This window comes from Miscanthus floridulus, chromosome 9, assembly GCF_019320115.1.
Source record: "Miscanthus floridulus cultivar M001 chromosome 9, ASM1932011v1, whole genome shotgun sequence".
NCBI lineage: Eukaryota > Viridiplantae > Streptophyta > Magnoliopsida > Poales > Poaceae > Miscanthus > Miscanthus floridulus.
The window spans coordinates 119,926,056-119,933,242 of record NC_089588.1 but is presented as its reverse complement, the minus strand read 5'-3'; the positions used below and the strand labels follow the sequence as shown (position 1 = coordinate 119,933,242).

The 7,187-nt window shown below is 44.4% G+C and overlaps 2 pseudogenes; both read right to left on the bottom strand.

The window, feature by feature from the left end:
- Positions 1 to 324: 324 nt before the first annotated feature.
- LOC136480738 (uncharacterized) lies at positions 325 to 3,849 on the bottom strand (annotated as a pseudogene).
- A 2,043-nt stretch (positions 3,850 to 5,892) lies between these two features.
- Positions 5,893 to 7,100, bottom strand: LOC136480737 (uncharacterized; annotated as a pseudogene).
- Between the last annotated feature and the right edge of the window lie 87 nt (positions 7,101 to 7,187).

Here is a 7,187-nt window from a genome sequence, read left to right as displayed (position 1 = left end):
CACCCCCAATTACTAAATCCCAATAACATTCGTCAACTAAAGCCAACAGCCATCATGAAACCATACACAGTAACATTCTGAAGCAAATGCAACAAGAAGTCAAATTATGGCCGAGGCCAATGGTCATCCACTTCCCTCAGTAGAAAGCAGTAGCCACAAACCAATGGGCTCCAGAAGATGCGGTTGCATGGATCCTCAGCCTTACAAATCCATTAGATGAGATGAACTTCAGAATACATAAAAAAAAATGACCCTACATATGATCCTATACATAGCACACCCAGCAGCAAAAAATCACATCAAAATCCTGTCTCCCAACTCCATTTATCTGCTCCCTCGGTACGAACTGTTACACTTCTTATACCAGTCCCATACAGGATATAGCCTACAGACACAGAATGACAATTAGAAGCCAACAAAATAAACAGAAAAGAAAAGCAAAATGCAATAGCAGAAAGCATACGTACATTCCATTCATAGCAGATGATCGAATCAGATGAAACAAAGCCCGGCCCACAGCTAACTCAAGACAGTATGCACCAGCAAGCCCTAGTTCATCAAGCGATTGCATCAACTGTTTACGAGGACCATCCCCACGCCTGGCTAATGGCCTATGCTCGAATGAACACTCAGTACCACGTTGAGCTAAGTGCCTTGCATGCTCAAACAAGAATTCCAGCTGTTCTTGGTAATAATAGTTCTTAGATACTCCGAGTGCAATCCTGTCTTCTGGGGGGTCTTTGTACCCGAAAATTTTCAAAAGCATTGGGTTGTTTGTCTTCAGCAAATCTTTAGTCCATTCACTAGATTCAATCTCCACGTGCTCCTTGAATTGAGCGGTATCATCACCTGCATCATAAGCTCTGCAAGGAGAGTGGATACCGCACAACAAGTTCGCTCGGGCCATCGACACCTTCAAAAATGGATGGTGTTGTATCTATTCCTGCAAAGCCTCGACCATGGTTATGTTTGACCACCATGTAGCATACTGGTGAATGCCACTCAGCAGATTTGTAAAAGGTTTATAATAGGGCACATAAGTCTGGTGACTACTGAATCTCTTAAGAACAGCTGTAAGAATTTTAAGGAAATCCTTTTCCATGGCAACAATCATATCATCTGTGATTTGAGGTTGTATCTCAAACAACTTGGGATCTTTTGTGATAACCACCCTACCATCGTAGACATGCAATGAGGTCTTGGACCAGGGCACATTTCTCAGGTACTGGTATTGTAATCGGTTTCTCTTCATGACCAAAAACATCAACTTTTCTAAGCAAATCAGTGCTTAGACATTGCCTAAGTTCTTCATGCCTGCAAGTGTATATACAATATTCTCCAAATGAACATGAGGCATAGAGAGAGAGACAGAGACAGAGAGAGAAGGGGGGTTGAGATCATTACTGTTTGGGCATTTCCAGGAATTTTAGTTCCAGATGCTGCATTAACTTCCTGGCACTTTCTGTCACATTCAATCCCTCGACCTCTACAAGTTTCTGCATGTACACCCTCGCGGTTTCCGTTAACTTCACCCTCAACCTGTTTTACAAAAAATGCTGACCTCAGACCTTAAATGTCTTTTATTGCTGGCGTTTGTCTATATCAGAATTCATGCAAGGATAAAGTGTGGGATGAGCTGCTATGGTTGTTAGACGACTCATACTTGTAAGTACATCAGAATCATCTCGTCGTTTATAAATTCACATTAGTCTTTCGATATCGACCAGAATAATGTCTACTACTAAGATATTAAATCAAGAAATCTTAAAGAAAATATGGCGGATACTAACTTAATAGATAATAAAAGATAAGATTGAAGAGACAAGTGAGTCAAAATGGCACCTGTGATAGTTATTGCAGACTTCCATTGCGAGATCTTTTGAGTGACTCAACAGATGTGAGTAAGGAATATTCAGCTCCCGTGATTCAAAACCCTTCTCAATCATGGTCGTCAATAGAAAACGGTAATACGGCACCGTATCTCCAGAAATAATAAACCTAAGCAACCAGGAGATTATTGAATTTAGAACTTGAAAATCAGCAACACGAGAATGAAATCACACAAAGGAAATAAATGTACCCATCAATAAACACCCAGATCTTCTTTGCCACTCTGGCGTCTTTCTTAGCCAATTCTTCTTCCTTCCTCATATCCCGCTTCCTGTACCGCTGATGTTCCCACAACTCATCTTCATTTGGGGGCGGGGGAATTGAACCATAGATAGGAGCTCCTGTTTGGGCCAAAGTGTCGGTATTGGTGAGCTGAGATTCCTCACCCATGACATTGGCAGAAGACAGAAAATTATTGGGCGAACACTGCAAACAGTAAAGAGAACATTGACATTTATCGGAACAAAAGAAACATGTCTGTGGTATGGTAAACACATCCTATAGAAGTCTTAGTCTCTCACCATTTCATACACAAGTATGTAAGCCTCGCAGCCAAGAACTTCCTGAAGAGAAGCTTTTCTGATTTCACTATCACTAGCACAAAACCATGACTTTGACTAACCGCCCTGCTCCTGTTGGCCCTCCATCTTGGCAGCCCTCACGTATGCAATATAATGACCTCCTTGAAGGGTTCCTATGTGCTGAGTAACGCCAACTAGGCGGTAAATGTTGTTGTCTGTCGTATTTGATCTGTATATTACAAGAAATAGTGATGAACAGAACAATCAGTAGATGTTCAATCACAGAAGCAGCAGTCAAAATTTTAGTTGGCAAAAGGCAAAAAGCAATGGTAAAAATCGGTACCTTTGGTCCATGTACAGCTGCATATCAAGCATCTCCTTAAAATGCACATGCCCTTCCAACTTCTCAAATCCACCATTAGATATCGGTGCGTACCTATTCAAACTAACCACCAATATATCAGGATCCCTGGTTATGAGATTTCTCTTCTCTGCAACTCTATAAACTTTTTTGTCTTCATCCTTTTTTCCTTTGTTCTTCAGATATGTTGTTCTTGGCTGCATTCGTGCACTCCTCACAATGCCATGCAGGTAGAAGATCTGGCTTGGTATACAACGCGAAGCAGTCTTCTATAGACACAGGAGTACTGTCTTGAAGCTGTGGAAGAGTCAGTTGCTAAAGACAGAAGCCTTGAGATTTAGGGGACTCGTGCGGGCACTCTCTGCTGGACACAGTACTGCACTCCTGGCCCCTAAACATTGAATCAACTAATGTTGTGACCTTTCCATTGTTGGAATCATCCATTGAAATTTGCCATGAATCAGTTTCCTCATCGTGCAAACTACCAAGAAAACGGCCAAACAACTCAGCGTTGTCGTGAATGGTGCCACCACTGAATTCAGGAAAATTTTGGCAGATAATTGCAAAAAGGATCTCTGGGTTATGTGGGACTCCTGCATCATATGAAGTGCTAGTCTCCACAAAGAGCTGCTTCAAACACGCAACACGGGGCCCCATCCAAAGATCTGATCCTAATATCTTGCACCGCAGTGAATCAATTCCAAGCAGATTCTGGAGCATCACATTGAAGAAGCAAGAATTTCCAATATTTGGCAGCCCTTTAATGACGTTCATGCTGGTGGCAGCTGATCCGGGTATGGCAATATCCTGATTGTCTATAGGCCGAGAGAGCTGGTTTATTTCTGTCTTGTCTGAAGGAGGAGATGACACTTCACCGGTATCACTGGTTCCCTTGTCCTCCTCCCTGGCTATAGGCGGAGAGAGCTTCAGGTCCATCTCCGGGATTGCCATCTGATCTGATGCTGGTGGCTCGGCTGCCAGGGCATAGGCCTCATAGCCAATGTCGCTAGGCGGGTTGATCAGTGTCCAATGTAACAGCATAGCTTTCAGTACTTTAGGGAGGGTCCGAGCGTCCATGTAGTGCACTTATGACCACCTAGGGCGCCGCTAAGACGTGTTGTATTAAACTTTTTCTTTACCTTAATACAGAGACGTGCAAACCTTTTGCATGATTGAGAAAAAAAACTACTCGTAATTATAATTTATCCAAATAGTTTCGTATATGTTTTTTTCCTATACTAATGTCAATGATTTAGGCTTTTAGGAAATAATATTAGCATTCATATATTTAACTTATGAGGACCTTGATGAAACTATTTTGATGTTTGTAGGTGTTAGTAATTTTTTTAGAAAAAAAGTTTACTTAGAGTTAGAGAAAATTTATTTATGACAAACTAAACTAACGTGTGCTTGCAACCGTAGTAGCAAGAAAGAGAGTTCATATGTCGCTCGCTCGGAGACAGGACACTACGCTCATACAATGCATCTGATGGGATAGGATGGGAATGGACCTCTCTCTTCTCCCTTTAGCAACAGTGCAGACGTGAGAAAGCTGCAGACAAGGTCTGTCTGTAGCTTTCTCATGTCTGCACTGTTGCTAAAAGAAGAAGAGAGAGGTCCATTCCCATCCCATCCCTTCAGATGCATTGCAAGGTCTGTCTGCAGCTTTCTCACGTCTGCACTCAACGGCAAATTTGCAGGCACAAGTACATGTGCAAATGCAGGCACAAGTTGTTGGTTCAACGCGATTGGGTCGATCAATCCCAAGCTGCAAGGTGTCGGCGAGAGAGGCAAAGCGTATTCGTGCATGTAGACCAGTGGCATTGCAAATTTGCAAGATCCGGCCCCGGCCGTATACGATTACACGAACACGCATAGCGCGCAAGCCTCTCGTAACTTTCCTCCCACTGGATCACACAGGATCAGCTCAGCCAGACGGAACAGATACATGCATGTTCCGGTCGATAAACCCCTGCTACGGGATCCATACATCGGACCAAAAGATCAGTATGAATAATGTGCAGAGAGTACTCAACGGCTGGGACGCACGCTCTATCAGTGAGTGCAGCATATGAAAAAGGATACAGGTCGTGTCACGCGGATGTCAGGATATGCCTGGGAGGCTGGGTCGCACGTCGCGGACAGGACTCGCTGTCACAGTGTCGCGTCTAGTGCTAGGTTATCTGCAGGGTAGAAAAGGCTATGCGTGTAGGCGATGCCTGTAGCTTCCCTCGGCCCATGCTCAGGCCGGGTTTAGTTTCAAAAAATTTCACCCTAAACTATCACATCGAATCTTACGACATATGTATAGAGTATTAAATATAGACAAAAAAAACTAATTGCACAGTTTAGTTAGAAATCGTTAATGTTTCGGCCCATGCTCATCCAAATGAAATGGAGTAGTTGCTGCAATTGAGAGCCATGCTATCTGTTCGATTCTCCGGATTCTGAATCAATATGCTTACTCCCTCTATTCTAAAAAACAAGTGTGTTTTTAGTATTTAAAATTTATTTTTAAATACATTTTTAGTTTTGGATCCATTAGAGTTAATTGCAAGCACATTTAATTACTTATTTCTTCAAATTTTTCAAGGTACATGTCCCTTGGTGCCTTTCTTTTTTTTTCAAGTGCATGGACCTTGAATTGTTTGGTTTTATTTTCCTTTTTCAAGAAACGGTTCATTAAGGTTTATGTGAACATTAACAAAATTAATAATATAGATTATTTCTTATGACTACTATTGTGTTTTAAAAATTCTATAAGTCTTTGTTGCTGAGGCGCCATTGGCTACCATGCTGAGTTGCTGACACGCTCAGGCGATATATCCGATGAAATCTTTTGCTTGATTGAGTTTTTTTTTGGCAGACCGAGCGAGATAGAGTTCGATCCGTGGTAGTAAGGCCCCGTTTAGATGCCAAAATTTTTGGCATTTGGCTACTGTAGCACTTTCGTTTGTATTTGACAAAAATTGTTCAATTATGGACTATTTAGGCTTAAAAGATTCGTCTCGTCAATTACGGACAAACTGTGCAATTAGTTATTCTTTTTACCTACATTTAATACTCCATGAATATGCCGTAAGATTTGATGTGACAGAAAATCTTAAAAAAATTTGGATTTTATGTGGGATCTAAACAGGGCCTAAGATGGCAGATGCCTGGGTGGTAACTAAACAGGCCCAAGCTAACCAAAGGAAAACTTGGCTGTACCCGAGGAAGGCAACTGTGGCCAGCGCCAAGAAGACAGAAGAACTCCTCTGCTCCCATGGTGGTGCTGAGATCCATTGTCCATCTGCCTTCATGGATGTCATCCAAAGTCCATGCTTTTATGGTGAAAGGAGGACATTCGGTAAGAATACAGAGGAGCTTAATGATGCCAGTGTCAGTGACACAGACAGAGCGCAACGGGTCAGGTTCGTCCGCATCCTTGTACAGGCGCAAGAGACTTCAAAGCCTTGTTAGGCAGAGGGATGTAACGGAGCCATTGCTGATGATCTGGGTTGCTGTTGCTGTCAGTGAGGACATCAATGACCAGCATGCCCTGGTGGTTGTCGACCCAGCACAAGCATGTACCAATGGGCAAGACGGCGTCAGTCATCCACAAGTAGGTGTTTATCTTCGTGTCAGCAGGGATCTGCACCTTCTTAACATTCCATTCCATTGAAGATCCTGCAGGACGTGGATTGTGCAGCAGGCATAGCTCAATCTCATCGCGCTCGGAAAACATGAGTTCTGCAACGTGAACTGCCTTCGTCGCCATGGCAGAGGATACCCATATCTTCTGGCAACATGGTGCGCTGTCGCTGCTGCCGATGTGGTTTGCAGAACTTATCAAGCTGGGGGTTGATGTGACCACCGTCGAAGCAGGGGGGAAGCAGAGTCAGTGAAGGCGGCGACGAGGAGCGGCAGGAGTAGACGAAGTAGTCGATGGGGAAGGAGTAGCTGTCGTGCCACCACATAGGATCCTCGAAGGGGACAGTCAGGCGGAAGAGGATGGAATTGCGGTGGGCTGCGATGGCGGTGGGCCCCCGGAAGCTGATCCCCGGCCTGCCCATCAGGTGGAGGTAGAGACGGGAGACCGCGGGAGGTTCGGCGATCCTGAGGTAGAGACGGGAGGCCGTGGCGTCGTCTTCGACGACCCCGCAGCGCCTCCTGCTGCTGCGGTGGACGATGCGGTCGAGGATCAGCCACCTGGGGACGCGCGGCGGCGGAGGCGAGGCAGAGGGCTCCCCCTGCTCCGGGGCGGACGACCTCGTCGGAGAAGGGGATACCTTCCTCACGCCGTTGCCGGGGGCGCGCTTCCTGGTGCCGTTCTCCGCTTCTTCCATTCTTTCATTTCAGCTCCAATTGTTTGTGCAGAAAAAGTCAAAATCAAACCGAACCACGTTTAAAATTCAAATCAAAGTCGTTCTAGA